We start from the raw sequence: 19,207 nt of genomic DNA, 5'->3' as shown, positions 1-19,207 counted from the left end.
GTTACAGTTTGAATTTTTAGGTTTCACTCTGTTTTCTCCTATATTGATAGATGTATTTGGAACTCTAAATCCAACACGGTTTGTGCTAGCTTCTTGAAACTTGACACAAGAAAGTAGTTTCCCGTTCTATCTCTATGTTTTGTTTCCTCTTGATGTAGCCCTAAGCAGTGACTGGCGAGAAACACTTTCATTAAAAGGGGTTGCCAAGCTTCCCAAAATTACGAATCTCAAGAAATCTCAGCAAATATTTTTTTCACCCAAACTGGATGATACTTTCAGGTAATGATCAGTACACTAAGGCGACTTGATTCCCCAAATTTCATTCTTCTATGTTGAAGCGTTCGTTTACAGTAACAGTTTGAATTTTTAGCTTTCACTCTGTTTTCTCCTATATTGATAGATGTATTTGGAACTCTAAATCCAACACGGTTTGTGGTAGCTTCTTGAAACTTGACACAATAAAGTAGTTTCTCGTTCTATCTCTATGTTTTGTTTCCTCTTGATGTAGCCCTAAGCAGTGACTGACGAGAAACACTTTCATGGAAAGGGCTTGCCAGGCTTCAAAAAATTACGAATCTCCGGAAATCTCAGCAAATATTTTTTCACCCAAACTGGATGATACTTTCAGGTAATGATCAGTACACTAAGGCGACTTGGTTTCCCAAATTTCGTTCTTCTATGTTGAAGCGTTCATTTCCAGTTACAGTTTGAATTTTTAGGTTTCACTCTGTTTTCTCCTATATTGATAGATGTATTTGGAACTCTAAATCCAACACGGATTGTGGTAGCTTCTTGAAACTTGACACAATAAAGTAGTTTCACGTTCTATCTCTATGTTTTGTTTCCTCTTGATGTAGCCCTAAGCAGTGACTGGCGAGAAACACTTTCATGGAAAGGGGTTGCCAAGCTTCCCAAAATTACGAATCTCCAGAAATCTCAGCAAATATTTTTTCACCCAAACTGGATGATACTTTCAGGTAATGATCAGTACACTAAGGCGACTTGGTTCCCCAAATTTCGTTCTTCTATGCTGAAGCGTTCGTTTACAGTAACAGTTTGAATTTTTAGCTTTCACTCTGTTTTCTCCTATATTGATAGATGTATTTGGAACTCTAAATCCAACACGGTTTGTGCTACCTTCTTGAAACTTGATACAATCAAATAGTTTCACGTTCTATCTCTATGTTTTGTTTCCTCTTGATGTAGCCCTAAGCAGTGACTGGCGAGAAACACTTTCATGGAAAGGGGTTGCCAAGCTTCCAAAAATTACGAATCTCCGGAAATCTCAGCAAATATTTTTTCACCCAAAATGGATGATACTTTCTGGTAATGATCAGTACACTAAGGCGACTTTGTTCCCCAAATTTCGTTCTTCTATGTTGAAGCGTTCGTTTCCAGTTACAGTTTGAATTTTTAGGTGTCACTCTGTTTTCTCCTATATTGATAGATGTATTTGGAACTCTAAATCCAACACGGTTTGTGCTAGCTTCTTGAAACTTGACACAATAAAGTAGTTTCACGTTCTTTCTCTATGTTTTGTTTCCTCTTGATGTAGCCCTAAGCAGTGACTGGCGAGAAACACTTTCATGGAAAGGGGTTGCCAAGCTTCGCAAAATTACGAATCTCCAGAAATCTCAGCAAATATTTTTTCACCCAAACTGGATGATACTTTCAGGTAATGATCAGTACACTAAGGTGACTTGGTTCCCCAAATTTCGTTCTTCTATGTTGAAGCGTTCGTTTCCAGTAACAGTTTGAATTTTTAGCTTTCACTCTGTTTTCTCCTATATTGATAGATGTATTTGGAACTCTAAATCCAACACGGTTTGTGCTAGCTTCTTGAAACTTGACACAATAAAGTAGTTTCACGTTCTATCTCTATGTTTTGTTTCCTCTTGATGTAGCCCTAAGCAGTGACTGGCGAGAAACACTTTCATGGAAAGGGGTTGCCAGGCTTCCCAAAATTACGAATCTCCAGAAATCTCAGCAAATATTTTTTCACCCAAAATGGATGATACTTTCAGGTAATGATCAGTACACTAAGGCGACTTGGTTCCCCAAATTTCGTTCGTCTATGTTGAAGCGTTCGTTTCCAGTAACAGTTTGAATTTTTAGCTTTCACTCTGTTTTCTCCTATATTGATAGATGTATTTGGAACTCTAAATCCAACACGGTGTGTGCTAGCTTCTTGAAACTTGACACAATAAAGTAGTTTCACTTTCTATCTTTATGTTTTTTTTCCTCTTGATGTAGCCCTAAGCAGTGACTGGCGAGAAACACTTTCATGGAAAGGGGCTGCCAGGCTTCCCAAAATTACGAATCTCCAGAAATCTCAGCAAATATTTTTTCACCCAAACTGGATGATACTTTCAGGTAATGATCAGTACACTAAGGTGACTTGGTTCCCCAAATTTCGTTCTTCTATGTTGAAGCGTTCGTTTCCAGTAACAGTTTGAATTTTTAGCTTTCACTCTGTTTTCTCCTATATTGATAGATGTATTTGGAACTCTAAATCCAACACGGTTTGTGCTAGCTTCTTGAAACTTGACACAATAAAGTACTTTCACGTTCTATCTCTATGTTTTGTTTCCTCTTGATGTAGCCCTAAGCAGTGACTGGCGAGAAACACTTTCATGGAAAGGGGTTGCCAGGCTTCCCAAAATTACGAATCTCCAGAAATCTCAGCAAATATTTTTTCACCCAAAATGGATGATACTTTCAGGTAATGATCGGTACACTAAGGCGACTTGGTTCCCCAAATTTCGTTCGTCTATGTTGAAGCGTTCGTTTCCAGTAACAGTTTGAATTTTTAGCTTTCACTCTGTTTTCTCCTATATTGATAGATGTATTTGGAACTCTAAATCCAACACGGTTTGTGCTAGCTTCTTGAAACTTGACACAATAAAGTAGTTTCACTTTCTATCTTTATGTTTTGTTTCCTCTTGATGTAGCCCTAAGCAGTGACTGGTGAGAAACACTTTCATGGAAAGGGGTTGCCATGCTTCCCAAAATTACGAATCTCCAGAAATCTCAGCAAATATTTTTTCACCCAAACTGGATGATACTTTCAGGTACTGATCAGTACACTAAGGCGACTTGGTTCCCCAGATTTCGTTCTTCTATGTTGAAGCGTTCGTTTCCAGTAACAGTTTGAATTTTTAGCTTTCACTCTGTTTTCTCCTATATTGATAGATGTATTTGGAACTCTAAATCCAACACAGTTTGTGCTAGCTTCTTGAAACTTGACACAATCAGATAGTTTCACGTTCTATCTCTATGTTTTGTTTCCTCTTGATGTAGCCCTAAGCAGTGACTGGCGAGAAACACTTTCATGGAAAGGGGTTGCCAAGCTTCCCAAAATTACGAATCTCCAGAAATCTCAGCAAATATTTTTTCACCCAAACTGGATCATACTTTCAGGTAATGATCAGTACACTAAGGCGACTTGGTTCCCCAAATTTCGTTCTTCTATGTTGAAGCGTTCGTTTCCAGTAACAGTTTGAATTTTTAGGTTTCAATCTGTTTTCTCCTATATTGATAGATGTATTTGGAACTCTAAATCCAACACAGTTTGTGCTAGCTTCTTGAAACTTGACACAATAAAGTAGTTTCACGTTCTATCTCTATGTTTTGTTTCCTCTTGATGTAGCCCTAAGCAGTGACTGGCAAGAAACACTTTCATGGAAAGGGCTTGCCAGGCTTCAAAAAATTACGAATCTCCGGAAATCTCAGCAAATATTTTTTCACCCAAACTGGATGATACTTTCAGGTAATGATCAGTACACTAAGGCGACTTGGTTCACCAAATTTCGTTCTTCTATGTTGAAGCGTTCATTTCCAGTTACAGTTTGAATTTTTAGGTTTCACTCTGTTTTCTCCTATATTGATAGATGTATTTGGAACTCTAAATCCAACACGGATTGTGGTAGCTTCTTGAAACTTGACACAATAAAGTAGTTTCACGTTCTATCTCTATGTTTTGTTTCCTCTTGATGTAGCCCTAAGCAGTGACTGGCGAGAAACACTTTCATGGAAAGGGGTTGCCAAGCTTCCCAAAATTACGAATCTCCAGAAATCTCAGCAAATATTTTTTCACCCAAACTGGATGATACTTTCAGGTAATGATCAGTACACTAAGGCGACTTGGTTCCCCAAATTTCGTTCTTCTATGCTGAAGCGTTCGTTTACAGTAACAGTTTGAATTTTTAGCTTTCACTCTGTTTTCTCCTATATTGATAGATGTATTTGGAACTCTAAATCCAACACGGTTTGTGCTACCTTCTTGAAACTTGATACAATCAAATAGTTTCACGTTCTATCTCTATGTTTTGTTTCCTCTTGATGTAGCCCTAAGCAGTGACTGGCGAGAAACACTTTCATGGAAAGGGGTTGCCAAGCTTCCAAAAATTACGAATCTCCGGAAATCTCAGCAAATATTTTTTCACCCAAAATGGATGATACTTTCTGGTAATGATCAGTACACTAAGGCGACTTTGTTCCCCAAATTTCGTTCTTCTATGTTGAAGCGTTCGTTTCCAGTTACAGTTTGAATTTTTAGGTGTCACTCTGTTTTCTCCTATATTGATAGATGTATTTGGAACTCTAAATCCAACACGGTTTGTGCTAGCTTCTTGAAACTTGACACAATAAAGTAGTTTCACGTTCTTTCTCTATGTTTTGTTTCCTCTTGATGTAGCCCTAAGCAGTGACTGGCGAGAAACACTTTCATGGAAAGGGGTTGCCAAGCTTCGCAAAATTACGAATCTCCAGAAATCTCAGCAAATATTTTTTCACCCAAACTGGATGATACTTTCAGGTAATGATCAGTACACTAAGGTGACTTGGTTCCCCAAATTTCGTTCTTCTATGTTGAAGCGTTCGTTTCCAGTAACAGTTTGAATTTTTAGCTTTCACTCTGTTTTCTCCTATATTGATAGATGTATTTGGAACTCTAAATCCAACACGGTTTGTGCTAGCTTCTTGAAACTTGACACAAGAAAGTAGTTTCCCGTTCTATCTCTATGTTTTGTTTCCTCTTGATGTAGCCCTAAGCAGTGACTGGCGAGAAACACTTTCATTAAAAGGGGTTGCCAAGCTTCCCAAAATTACGAATCTCAAGAAATCTCAGCAAATATTTTTTTCACCCAAACTGGATGATACTTTCAGGTAATGATCAGTACACTAAGGCGACTTGGTTCCCCAAATTTCATTCTTCTATGTTGAAGCGTTCGTTTACAGTAACAGTTTGAATTTTTAGCTTTCACTCTGTTTTCTCCTATATTGATAGATGTATTTGGAACTCTAAATCCAACACGGTTTGTGGTAGCTTCTTGAAACTTGACACAATAAAGTAGTTTCTCGTTCTATCTCTATGTTTTGTTTCCTCTTGATGTAGCCCTAAGCAGTGACTGACGAGAAACACTTTCATGGAAAGGGCTTGCCAGGCTTCAAAAAATTACGAATCTCCGGAAATCTCAGCAAATATTTTTTCACCCAAACTGGATGATACTTTCAGGTAATGATCAGTACACTAAGGCGACTTGGTTTCCCAAATTTCGTTCTTCTATGTTGAAGCGTTCATTTCCAGTTACAGTTTGAATTTTTAGGTTTCACTCTGTTTTCTCCTATATTGATAGATGTATTTGGAACTCTAAATCCAACACGGTTTGTGCTAGCTTCTTGAAACTTGACACAATAAAGTAGTTTCACGTTCTATCTCTATGTTTTGTTTCCTCTTGATGTAGCCCTAAGCAGTGACTGGCGAGAAACACTTTCATGGAAAGGGGTTGCCAAGCTTCCCAAAATTACGAATCTCCAGAAATCTCAGCAAATATTTTTTCACCCAAACTGGATCATACTTTCAGGTAATGATCAGTACACTAAGGCGACTTGGTTCCCCAAATTTCGTTCTTCTATGCTGAAGCGTTCGTTTACAGTAACAGTTTGAATTTTTAGGTTTCACTCTGTTTTCTCCTATATTGATAGATGTATTTGGAACTCTAAATCCAACACGGTTTGTGCTACCTTCTTGAAACTTGATACAATCAAATAGTTTCACGTTCTATCTCTATGTTTTGTTTCCTCTTGATGTAGCCCTAAGCAGTGACTGGCGAGAAACACTTTCATGGAAAGGGGTTGCCAAGCTTCCAAAAATTACGAATCTCCGGAAATCTCAGCAAATATTTTTTCACCCAAAATGGATGATACTTTCTGGTAATGATCAGTACACTAAGGCGACTTTGTTCCCCAAATTTCGTTCTTCTATGTTGAAGCGTTCGTTTCCAGTTACAGTTTGAATTTTTAGGTGTCACTCTGTTTTCTCCTATATTGATAGATGTATTTGGAACTCTAAATCCAACACGGTTTGTGCTAGCTTCTTGAAACTTGAGACAATAAAGTAGTTTCACGTTCTTTCTCTATGTTTTGTTTCCTCTTGATGTAGCCCTAAGCAGTGACTGGCGAGAAACACTTTCATGGAAAGGGGTTGCCAAGCTTCGCAAAATTACGAATCTCCAGAAATCTCAGCAAATATTTTTTCACCCAAACTGGATGATACTTTCAGGTAATGATCAGTACACTAAGGTGACTTGGTTCCCCAAATTTCGTTCTTCTATGTTGAAGCGTTCGTTTCCAGTAACAGTTTGAATTTTTAGCTTTCACTCTGTTTTCTCCTATATTGATAGATGTATTTGGAACTCTAAATCCAACACGGTTTGTGCTAGCTTCTTGAAACTTGACACAATAAAGTACTTTCACGTTCTATCTCTATGTTTTGTTTCCTCTTGATGTAGCCCTAAGCAGTGACTGGCGAGAAACACTTTCATGGAAAGGGGTTGCCAGGCTTCCCAAAATTACGAATCTCCAGAAATCTCAGCAAATATTTTTTCACCCAAAATGGATGATACTTTCAGGTAATGATCAGTACACTAAGGCGACTTGGTTCCCCAAATTTCGTTCTTCTATGTTGAAGCGTTCGTTTCCAGTAACAGTTTGAATTTTTAGGTTTCACTCTGTTTTCTCCTATATTGATAGATGTATTTGGAACTCTAAATCCAACACGGTTTGTGCTAGCTTCTTGAAACTTGACACAATAAAGTAGTTTCACTTTCTATCTTTATGTTTTGTTTCCTCTTGATGTAGCCCTAAGCAGTGACTGGCGAGAAACACTTTCATGGAAAGGGGTTGCCAAGCTTCCAAAAATTACAAATCTCCGGAAATCTCAGCAAATATTTTTCACCCAAAATGGATGATACTTTCAGGTAATGATCAGTACACTAAGGCAACTTTGTTCCCCAAATTTCGTTCTTCTATGTTGAAGCGTTCGTTTCCAGTAACAGTTTGAATTTTTAGGTTTCACTCTATTTTCTCCTGTATGGATAGATGTATTTGGAACTCTAAATCCAACACGGTTTGTGCTAGCTTCTTGAAACTTGACACAATAAAGTAGTTTCACGTTCTATCTCTACATTTTGTTTCCTCTTGATATAGCCCTAAGCAGTGACTGGCGAGAAACACTTTCATGGAAAGGGGTTGCCAGGCTTCCCAAAATTACGAATCTCCAGAAATCTCAGCAAATATTTTTTCACCCAAACTGGATGATACTTTCAGGTAATGATCAGTACACTAAGGCGACTTGCTTCCCCAAATTTCGTTCTTCTATGTTGAAGCGTTCGTTTCCAGTAACAGTTTGAATTTTTAGGTTTCACTCTGTTTTCTCCTCTATTTGTAGATGTATTTGGAACTCTAAATCCAACACGGTTTCTGCTAGCTTCTTTGAACTTGACACAATACAGTAGTTTCACGTTCTATCTCTATGTTTTGTTTCCTCTTGATGTAGCCCTAAGCAGTGACTGGCGAGAAACACTTTCATGGAAAGGGGTTGCCAAGCTTCCAAAAATTACAAATCTCCGGAAATCTCAGCAAATATTTTTCACCCAAAATGGATGATACTTTCAGGTAATGATCAGTACACTAAGGCGACTTTGTTCCCCAAATTTCGTTCTTCTATGTTGAAGCGTTCGTTTCCAGTAACAGTTTGAATTTTTAGGTTTCACTCTATTTTCTCCTGTATGGATAGATGTATTTGGATCTCTAAATCCAACACGGTTTGTGCTAGCTTCTTGAAACTTGACACAATAAACTAGTTTCACGTTCTATCTCTACATTTTGTTTCCTCTTGATATAGCCCTAAGCAGTGACTGGCGAGAAACACTTTCATGGAAAGGGGTTGCCAGGCTTCCCAAAATTACGAATCTCCAGAAATCTCAGCAAATATTTTTTCACCCAAACTGGATGATACTTTCAGGTAATGATCAGTACACTAAGGCGACTTGCTTCCCCAAATTTCGTTCTTCTATGTTGAAGCGTTCGTTTCCAGTAACAGTTTGAATTTTTAGGTTTCACTCTGTTTTCTCCTCTATTTGTAGATGTATTTGGAACTCTAAATCCAACACGGTTTCTGCTAGCTTCTTTGAACTTGACACAATAAAGTAGTTTCAGGTTCTATCTCTATGTTTTGTTTCCTCTTGATGTAGCCCTAAGCAGTGACTGGCGAGAAACACTTTCATGGAAAGGGGTTGCCAAGCTTCCAAAAATTACGAATCTCCGGAAATCTCAGCAAATATTTTTTCACCCAAAATGGATGATACTTTCTGGTAATGATCAGTACACTAAGGCGACTTTGTTCCCCAAATTTCGTTCTTCTATGTTGAAGCGTTCGTTTCCAGTTACAGTTTGAATTTTTAGGTGTCACTCTGTTTTCTCCTATATTGATAGATGTATTTGGAACTCTAAATCCAACACGGTTTGTGCTAGCTTCTTGAAACTTGACACAATAAAGTAGTTTCACGTTCTTTCTCTATGTTTTGTTTCCTCTTGATGTAGCCCTAAGCAGTGACTGGCGAGAAACACTTTCATGGAAAGGGGTTGCCAAGCTTCGCAAAATTACGAATCTCCAGAAATCTCAGCAAATATTTTTTCACCCAAACTGGATGATACTTTCAGGTAATGATCAGTACACTAAGGTGACTTGGTTCCCCAAATTTCGTTCTTCTATGTTGAAGCGTTCGTTTCCAGTAACAGTTTGAATTTTTAGCTTTCACTCTGTTTTCTCCTATATTGATAGATGTATTTGGAACTCTAAATCCAACACGGTTTGTGCTAGCTTCTTGAAACTTGACACAATAAAGTACTTTCACGTTCTATCTCTATGTTTTGTTTCCTCTTGATGTAGCCCTAAGCAGTGACTGGCGAGAAACACTTTCATGGAAAGGGGTTGCCAGGCTTCCCAAAATTACGAATCTCCAGAAATCTCAGGAAATATTTTTTCACCCAAAATGGATGATACTTTCAGGTAATGATCAGTACACTAAGGCGACTTGGTTCCCCAAATTTCGTTCTTCTATGTTGAAGCGTTCGTTTCCAGTAACAGTTTGAATTTTTAGGTTTCACTCTGTTTTCTCCTATATTGATAGATGTATTTGGAACTCTAAATCCAACACGGTTTGTGCTAGCTTCTTGAAACTTGACACAATAAAGTAGTTTCACTTTCTATCTTTATGTTTTGTTTCCTCTTGATGTAGCCCTAAGCAGTGACTGGCGAGAAACACTTTCATGGAAAGGGGTTGCCAAGCTTCCAAAAATTACAAATCTCCGGAAATCTCAGCAAATATTTTTCACCCAAAATGGATGATACTTTCAGGTAATGATCAGTACACTAAGGCGACTTTGTTCCCCAAATTTCGTTCTTCTATGTTGAAGCGTTCGTTTCCAGTAACAGTTTGAATTTTTAGGTTTCACTCTATTTTCTCCTGTATGGATAGATGTATTTGGAACTCTAAATCCAACACGGTTTGTGCTAGCTTCTTGAAACTTGACACAATAAAGTAGTTTCACGTTCTATCTCTACATTTTGTTTCCTCTTGATATAGCCCTAAGCAGTGACTGGCGAGAAACACTTTCATGGAAAGGGGTTGCCAGGCTTCCCAAAATTACGAATCTCCAGAAATCTCAGCAAATATTTTTTCACCCAAACTGGATGATACTTTCAGGTAATGATCAGTACACTAAGGCGACTTGCTTCCCCAAATTTCGTTCTTCTATGTTGAAGCGTTCGTTTCCAGTAACAGTTTGAATTTTTAGGTTTCACTCTGTTTTCTCCTCTATTTGTAGATGTATTTGGAACTCTAAATCCAACACGGTTTCTGCTAGCTTCTTTGAACTTGACACAATAAAGTAGTTTCACGTTCTATCTCTATGTTTTGTTTCCTCTTGATGTAGCCCTAAGCAGTGACTGGCGAGAAACACTTTCATGGAAAGGGGTTGCCAAGCTTCCAAAAATTACAAATCTCCGGAAATCTCAGCAAATATTTTTCACCCAAAATGGATGATGCTTTCAGGTAATGATCAGTACACTAAGGCGACTTTGTTCCCCAAATTTCGTTCTTCTATGTTGAAGCGTTCGTTTCCAGTAACAGTTTGAATTTTTAGGTTTCACTCTATTTTCTCCTGTATGGATAGATGTATTTGGAACTCTAAATCCAACACGGTTTGTGCTAGCTTCTTGAAACTTGACACAATAAAGTAGTTTCACGTTCTATCTCTACATTTTGTTTCCTCTTGATATAGCCCTAAGCAGTGACTGGCGAGAAACACTTTCATGGAAAGGGGTTGCCAGGCTTCCCAAAATTACGAATCTCCAGAAATCTCAGCAAATATTTTTTCACCCAAACTGGATGATACTTTCAGGTAATGATCAGTACACTAAGGCGACTTGCTTCCCCAAATTTCGTTCTTCTATGTTGAAGCGTTCGTTTCCAGTAACAGTTTGAATTTTTAGGTTTCACTCTGTTTTCTCCTCTATTTGTAGATGTATTTGGAACTCTAAATCCAACACGGTTTCTGCTAGCTTCTTTGAACTTGACACAATAAAGTAGTTTCACGTTCTATCTCTATGTTTTGTTTCCTCTTGATGTAGCCCTAAGCAGTGACTGGCGAGAAACACTTTCATGGAAAGGGGTTGCCAGGCTTCCCAAAATTACGAATCTCCAGAAATCTCAGCAAATCTTTTTTCACCCAAACTGGATGATACTTTCAGGTAATGATCAGTACACTAAGGCGACTTGGTTCCCCAAATTTCGTTCTTCTATGTTGAAGCGTTCGTTTCCAGTAACAGTTTGAATTTTTAGGTTTCACTCTGTTTTCTCCTATATTGATAGATGTATTTGGAACTCTAAATCCAACACGGTTTGTGCTAGCTTCTTGAAACTTGACACAATAAAGTAGTTTCACGTTCTATCTCTATGTTTTGTTTCCTCTTGATGTAGCCCTAAGCAGTGACTGGCGAGAAACACTTTCATGGAAAAGGGTTGCAAAGCTTCCCAAATTACGAATCTCCAGAAATCTCAGCAAGTATTTTTTCACCCAAACTGGATGATACTTTCAGGTAATGATCAGTACACTAAGGCGACTTGCTTCCCCAAATTTCGTTCTTCTATGTTGAAGCGTTCGTTTCCAGTAACAGTTTGAATTTTTAGGTTTCAATCTGTTTTCTCCTATATTGATAGATGTATTTGGAACTCTAAATCCAACACGGTTTGTGCTAGCTTCTTGAAACTTGACACAATAAAGTACTTTCACGTTCTATCTCTATGTTTTGTTTCCTCTTGATGTAGCCCTAAGCAGTGACTGGCGAGAAACACTTTAATGGAAAGGGGTTGCCAGGCTTCCAAAAATTACGAATCTCCGGAAATCTCAGCAAATATTTTTTCACCCAAACTGGATGATACTTTCAGGTAATGATCAGTACACTAAGGCGACTTGATTCCCCAAATTTCGTTCTTCTATGTTGAAGCGTTCGTTTCCAGTAACAGTTTGAATTTTTTGGTTTCACTCTATTATCTCCTATATTCATAGATGTATTTGGAACTCTAAATCCAACACGGTTTGTGCAAGGTTCTTGAAAATTGACACAATAAAGTAGTTTCACGTTCTATCTCTATGTTTTGTTTCCTCTTGATATAGCCCTAAGCAGTGACTGGCGAGAAACACGTTCATGGAAAGGGGTTGCCAAGCTTCCCAAAATTACGAATCTCCAGAAATCTCAGCAAATATTTTTTCACCCAAACTGGATGATACTTTCAGGTAATGAACACTACACTAAGGCGACTTGGTTCCCCAAATTTCGTTCTTCTATGTTGAAGCGTTCGTTTCCAGTAACAGTTTGAATTTTTAGGTTTCACTCTGTTTTCTCCTATATTGATAGATGTATTTGGAACTCTAAATCCAACACGGTTTCTGCTAGCTTATTTGAACTTGACACAATAAAGTAGTTTCACGTTCTATCTCTATGTTTTGTTTCCTCTTGATTTAGCCCTAAGCAGTGTCTGGCCAGAAACACTTTAAGGAAAGGGATTGCCAAGTTTCCCAAAATTACGAATCTCCAGAAATCTCAGCAAATATTTTTTCACCCAAACTGGATGATACTTTCAGGTAATGATCAGTACACTAAGGCGACTTGGTTCCCCAAATTTCGTTCGTCTATGTTGAAGCGTTCGTTTCCAGTAACAGTTTGAATTTTTAAGTTTTACTCTGTTTTCTCCTATATTGATAGATGTATTTGGAACTCTAAATCCAACACGGTTTCTGCTAGCTTCTTTGAACTTGACACAATAAAGTAGTTTCACGTTCTTTCTCTATGTATTGTTTCCTCTTGATGTAGCCCTAAGCAGTGTCTAGCCAGAAACACTTTCATGGAAAGGGGTTGCCAAGTTTCCCAAAATTACGAATCTCCAGAAATCTCAGCAAATCTTTTTTCACCCAAACTGGATGATACTTTCAGGTAATGATCAGTACACTAAGGCGACTTGGTTCCCCAAATTTCGTTCTTCTATGTTGAAGCGTTCGTTTCCAGTAACAGTTTGAATTTTTAAGTTTTACTCTGTTTTCTCCTATATTGATAGATGTATTTGGAACTCTAAATCCAACACGGTTTCTGCTAGCTTCTTTGAACTTGACACAATAAAGTAGTTTCACGTTCTATCTCTATGTTTTGTTTCCTCTTGATGTAGCCCTAAGCAGTGTCTGGCCAGAAACACTTTCATGGAAAGGGGTTGCCAAGTTTCCCAAAATTACGATTCTCCAGAAATCTCAGCAAATATTTTTTCACCCAAACTGGATGATACTTTCAGGTAAGGATCAGTACACTAAGGCGACTTGCTTCCCCAAATTTCGTTCTTCTATGTTGAAGCGTTCGTTTCCAGTAACAGTTTGAATTTTTAGCTTTCACTCTGTTTTCTCCTATATTGATAGATGTATTTGGAACTCTAAATCCAACACGGTTTGTGCTAGCTCTTGAAACGTGACAAAATAAAGTAGTTTAACATTCTATCTCTATGTTTTGTTTCCTCTTGATGTAGCCCTAAGCAGTGACTAGCGAGAAACACTTTCATGGAAAGGAGTTGCCAAGCTTCCAAAAATTACGAATCTCCAGAAATCTCAGCAATTTTTTTTCACCCAAACTGGATGATAATCAGGTAATGATCAGTACACTAAGGCGACTGGGTTCCCCAAATGTCGTTCTTCTATGTTGAAGCGTTCGTTTCCAGTAACAGTTTGAATTTTTTGGTTTCACTCTATTTTCTCCTATATTGATAGATGCATTTGGAACTCTAAATCCAACACGGTTTCTGCAAGGTTCTTGAAAATTGACACAATAAAGTAGTTTCACGTTCTATCTCTATGTTTTGTTTCCTCTTGATATAGCCCTAAGCAGTGACTGGCGAGAAACACTTTCATGGAAAGGGGTTGCCAAGCTTCCCAAAATTACAAATCTCCAGAAATCTCAGCAAATATTTTTTCACCCAAACTGGATGATACTTTCAGGTAATGATCAGTACACTAAGGCGGCTTGGTTGCCCAAATTTCGTTCTTCTATGTTGAAGCGTTCGTTTCCAGTAACAGTTTGAATTTTTAGGTTTCACTCTGTTTTCTCCTATATTGATAGATGTATTTGGAACTCTAAATCCAACACAGTTTGTGCTAGCTTCTTGAAACTTGACACAATAAAGTAGTTTCACGTTCTATCTCTATGTTTTCTTTCCTCTTGATGTAGCCCTATGCAGTGACTGGCGAGAAACACTTTCATGGAAAGGGGTTGCCAAGCTTCCCAAAATTACGAATCTCCAGAAATCTCAGCAAATATTTTTTCACCCAAACTGGATGATACTTTCAGGTAATGAACACTACACTAAGGCGACTTGGTTCCCCAAATTTCGTTCTTCTATGTTGAAGCGTTCGTTTCCAGTAACAGTTTGAATTTTTAGGTTTCACTCTGTTTTCTCCTATATTGATAGATGTATTTGGAACTCTAAATCCAACACGGTTTCTGCTAGCTTCTTGAAACTTGACACAATAAAGTAGTTTCACGTTCTATCTCTATCTTTTGTTTCCTCTTGATTTAGCCCTAAGCAGTGTCTGGCCAGAAACACTTTCATGGAAACGGGTGGCCAAGTTTCCCAAAATTACGAATCTCCAGAAATCTCAGCAAATATTTTTTCACCCAAACTGGATGATACTTTCAGGTAATGATCAGTACACTAAGGCGACTTGGTTCCCCAAATTTCGTTCTTCTATGTTGAAGCGTTCGTTTCCAGTAACAGTTTGAATTTTTAAGTTTTACTCTGTTTTCTCCTATATTGATAGATGTATTTGGAACTCTAAATCCAACACGGTTTGTGCTAGCTTCTTGAAACTTGACACAATAAAGTAGTTTCACGTTCTATCTCTATCTTTTGTTTCCTCTTGATTTAGCCCTAAGCAGTGTCTGGCCAGAAACACTTTCATGGAAACGGGTTGCCAAGTTTCCCAAAATTACGAATCTCCAGAAATCTCAGCAAATATTTTTTCACCCAAACTGGATGATACTTTCAGGTAATGATCAGTACACTAAGGCGACTTGGTTCCCCAAATTTCGTTCTTCTATGTTGAAGCGTTCGTTTCCAGTAACAGTTTGAATTTTTAAGTTTTACTCTGTTTTCTCCTATATTGATAGATGTATTTGGAACTCTAAATCCAACACGGTTTGTGCTAGCTTCTTGAAACTTGACACAATAAAGTAGTTTCACGTTCTATCTCTATGTTTTCTTTCCTCTTGATGTAGCCCTATGCAGTGACTGGCGAGAAACACTTTCATGGAAAGGGGTTGCCAGGCTTCCCAAAATTACGAATCTCAGGAAATCTCAGCAAATATTTTTTCACCCAAACTGGATGATACTTTCAGGAATTGATCAGTACACTAAGGCGACTTGGTTCCCCAAATTTCGTTCTTCTATGTTGAAGCGTTCGTTTCCAGTAACAGTTTGAATTTTTAGGTTTCACTCTGTTTTCTCCTATATTGATAGATGTATTTGGAACTCTAAATCCAACACAGTTTGTGCTAGCTTCTTGAAACTTGACACAATCAAATAGTTTCACGTTCTATCTCTATGTTTTGTTTCCTCTTGATGTAGCCCTATGCAGTGACTGGCGAGAAACACTTTCATGGAAAGGGGTTGCCAGGCTTCCCAAAATTACGAATCTCAGGAAATCTCAGCAAATATTTTTTCACCCAAACTGGATGATACTTTCAGGTAATGATCAGTACACTAAGGCGACTTGGTTCCCCAAATTTCGTTCTTCTATGTTGAAGCGTTCGTTTCCACTAACAGTTTGAATTTTTAGCTTTCACTCTGTTTTCTCCTATATTGATAGATTTATTTGGAACTCTAAATCCAACACGGTTTGTGCTAGCTCTTGAAACGTGACAAAATAAAGTATTTTAACATTCTATCTCTATGTTTTGTTTCCTCTTGATGTAGCCCTAAGCAGTGACTAGCGAGAAACACTTTCATGGAAAGGAGTTGCCAAGCTTCCAAAAATTACGAATCTCCAGAAATCTCAGCAAATTTTTTTCACCCAAACTGGATGATAATCAGGTAATGATCAGTACACTAAGGCGACTGGGTTCCCCAAATGTCGTTCTTCTATGTTGAAGCGTTCGTTTCCAGTAACAGTTTGAATTTTTTGGTTTCACTCTATTTTCTCCTATATTGATAGATGCATTTGGAACTCTAAATCCAACACGGTTTCTGCAAGGTTCTTGAAAATTGACACAATAAAGTAGTTTCACGTTCTATCTCTATGTTTTGTTTCCTCTTGATATAGCCCTAAGCAGTGACTGGCGAGAAACACTTTCATGGAAAGGGGTTGCCAAGCTTCCCAAAATTACAAATCTCCAGAAATCTCAGCAAATATTTTTTCACCCAAACTGGATGATACTTTCAGGTAATGATCAGTACACTAAGGCGGCTTGGTTGCCCAAATTTCGTTCTTCTATGTTGAAGCGTTCGTTTCCAGTAACAGTTTGAATTTTTAGGTTTCACTCTGTTTTCTCCTATATTGATAGATGTATTTGGAACTCTAAATCCAACACGGTTTCTGCTAGCTTCTTGAAACTTGACACAATAAAGTAGTTTCACGTTCTATCTCTATCTTTTGTTTCCTCTTGATTTAGCCCTAAGCAGTGTCTGGCCAGAAACACTTTCATGGAAACGGGTTGCCAAGTTTCCCAAAATTACGAATCTCCAGAAATCTCAGCAAATATTTTTTCACCCAAACTGGATGATACTTTCAGGTAATGATCAGTACACTAAGGCGACTTGGTTCCCCAAATTTCGTTCTTCTATGTTGAAGCGTTCGTTTCCAGTAACAGTTTGAATTTTTAAGTTTTACTCTGTTTTCTCCTATATTGATAGATGTATTTGGAACTCTAAATCCAACACGGTTTGTGCTAGCTTCTTGAAACTTGACACAATAAAGTAGTTTCACGTTCTATCTCTATGTTTTCTTTCCTCTTGATGTAGCCCTATGCAGTGACTGGCGAGAAACACTTTCATGGAAAGGGGTTGCCAGGCTTCCCAAAATTACGAATCTCAGGAAATCTCAGCAAATATTTTTTCACCCAAACTGGATGATACTTTCAGGAATTGATCAGTACACTAAGGCGACTTGGTTCCCCAAATTTCGTTCTTCTATGTTGAAGCGTTCGTTTCCAGTAACAGTTTGAATTTTTAGGTTTCACTCTGTTTTCTCCTATATTGATAGATGTATTTGGAACTCTAAATCCAACACGGTTTGTGCTACCTTCTTGAAGTTTGACACAATAAAGTAGTTTCACGTTCTATCTCTATGTTTTTTTTCCTCTTGATGTAGCCCTAAGCAGTGACTGGCGAGAAACACGTTCATGGAAAGGGGTTGCCAAGCTTCCCAAAATTACGAATCTCCAGAAATCTCAGCAAATATTTTTTACTCCCAAACTGGATGATACTTTCAGGTAATGAACACTACACTAAGGCGACTTGGTTCCCCAAATTTCGTTCTTCTATGTTGAAGCGTTCGTTTCCAGTAACAGTTTGAATTTTTAGGTTTCACTCTGTTTTCTCCTATATTGATAGATGTATTTGGAACTCTAAATCCAACACGGTTTCTGCTAGCTTCTTTGAACTTGACACAATAAAGTAGTTTCACGTTCTATCTCTATGTTTTGTTTCCTCTTGATTTAGCCCTAAGCAGTGTCTGGCCAGAAACACTTTCATGGAAAGGGGTTGCCAAGTTTCCCAAAATTACGAATCTCCAGAAATCTCAGCAAATATTTTTTCACCCAAACTGGATGATACTTTCAGGTAATGATCAGTACACTAAGGCGACTTGGTTCCCCAAATTTCGTTCTTCTATGTTGAAGCGTTCGTTTCCAGTAACAGTTTGAATTTTTAAGTTTTACTCTGTTTTCTCCTATATTGATAGATGTATTTGGAACTCTAAATCCAACACGGTTTCTGCTAGCTTCTTTGAACTTGACACAATAAAGTAGTTTCACGTTCTTTCTCTATGTTTTGTTTCCTCTTGATGTAGCCCTAAGCAGTGTCTAGCCAGAAACACTTTCATGGAAAGGGGTTGCCAAGTTTCCCAAAATTACGAATCTCCAGAAATCTCAGAAAATATTTTTTCACCCAAACGGGATGATACTTTCAGGTAATGATCAGTACACTAAGGCGACTTGGTTCCCCAAATTTCGTTCTTCTATTTTGAAGCGTTCGTTTCCAGTAACAGTTTGAATTTTCAAGTTTTACTCTGTTTTCTCCTATATTGATAGATGTATTTGGAACTCTAAATCCAACACGGTTTCTGCTAGCTTCTTTGAACTTGACACAATAAAGTAGTTTCACGTTCTATCTCTATGTTTTGTTTCCTCTTGATGTAGCCCTAAGCTGTGACTGGCGAGAAACACTTTCATGGAAAGGGGTTGCCAGGCTTCCAAACATTAAGAATCTCCAGAAATGTCAGCAAATATTTTTTCACTCAAATTGGATGATACTTTCCAGTAATGATCAGTACACTAAGGCGACTTGGTTCCCCAAATTTCTTTCTTCTATGTTGAAGCGTTCGTTTCCAGTAACAGTTTGAATTTTTAGGATTCACTCTGTTTTCTCCTATATTGATAGATGTATTTGGAACTGTAAATCCAACACGGTTTGTGCTAGCTTCTTGAAACTTGACACAATAAAGTAGTTTCCCGTTCTATCTCTATGTTTTGTTTCCTCTTGATGTAGCCCTAAGCAGTGTCTGGCCAGAAACACTTTCATGGAAAGGGGTTGCCAAGTTTCCCAAAATTTCGAATCTCCAGAAATCTAAGCAAATATTTTTTCACCCAAACTGGATGATACTTTCAGGTAATGATCAGTACACTAAGGCGACTTGGTTCCCCAAATTTCGTTCTTCTATGTTGAAGCGTTCGTTTCCAGTAACAGTTTGAATTTTTAAGTTTTACTCTGTTTTCTCCTATATTGATAGATGTATTTGGAACTCTAAATCCAACACGGTTTGTGCTAGCTTCTTGAAACTTGACACAATAAAGCAGTTTCACGTTTTTTCTCTACATTTTGTTTCCTCTTGATGTAGCCCTAAGCAGTGACTGGCGAGAAACACTTTCATGGAAAGGGGTTGCCAGGCTTCCCAAAATTACGAATCTCCAGAAATGTCAGCAAATATTTTTTCACCCAAACTGGATGATACTTTCCGGTAATGATCAGTACACTAAGGCGACTTGGTTCCCCAAATTTCTTTCTTCTATGTTGAAGCGTTCGTTTTCAGTAACAGTTTGAATTTTTAGGAT

This window comes from Spermophilus citellus (assembly GCF_964194105.1).
Source record: "Spermophilus citellus genome assembly, chromosome: 16".
In the NCBI taxonomy this organism is placed as follows: Eukaryota; Metazoa; Chordata; class Mammalia; order Rodentia; family Sciuridae; genus Spermophilus; species Spermophilus citellus.
Note: the sequence above shows the minus strand (reverse complement) of the source record.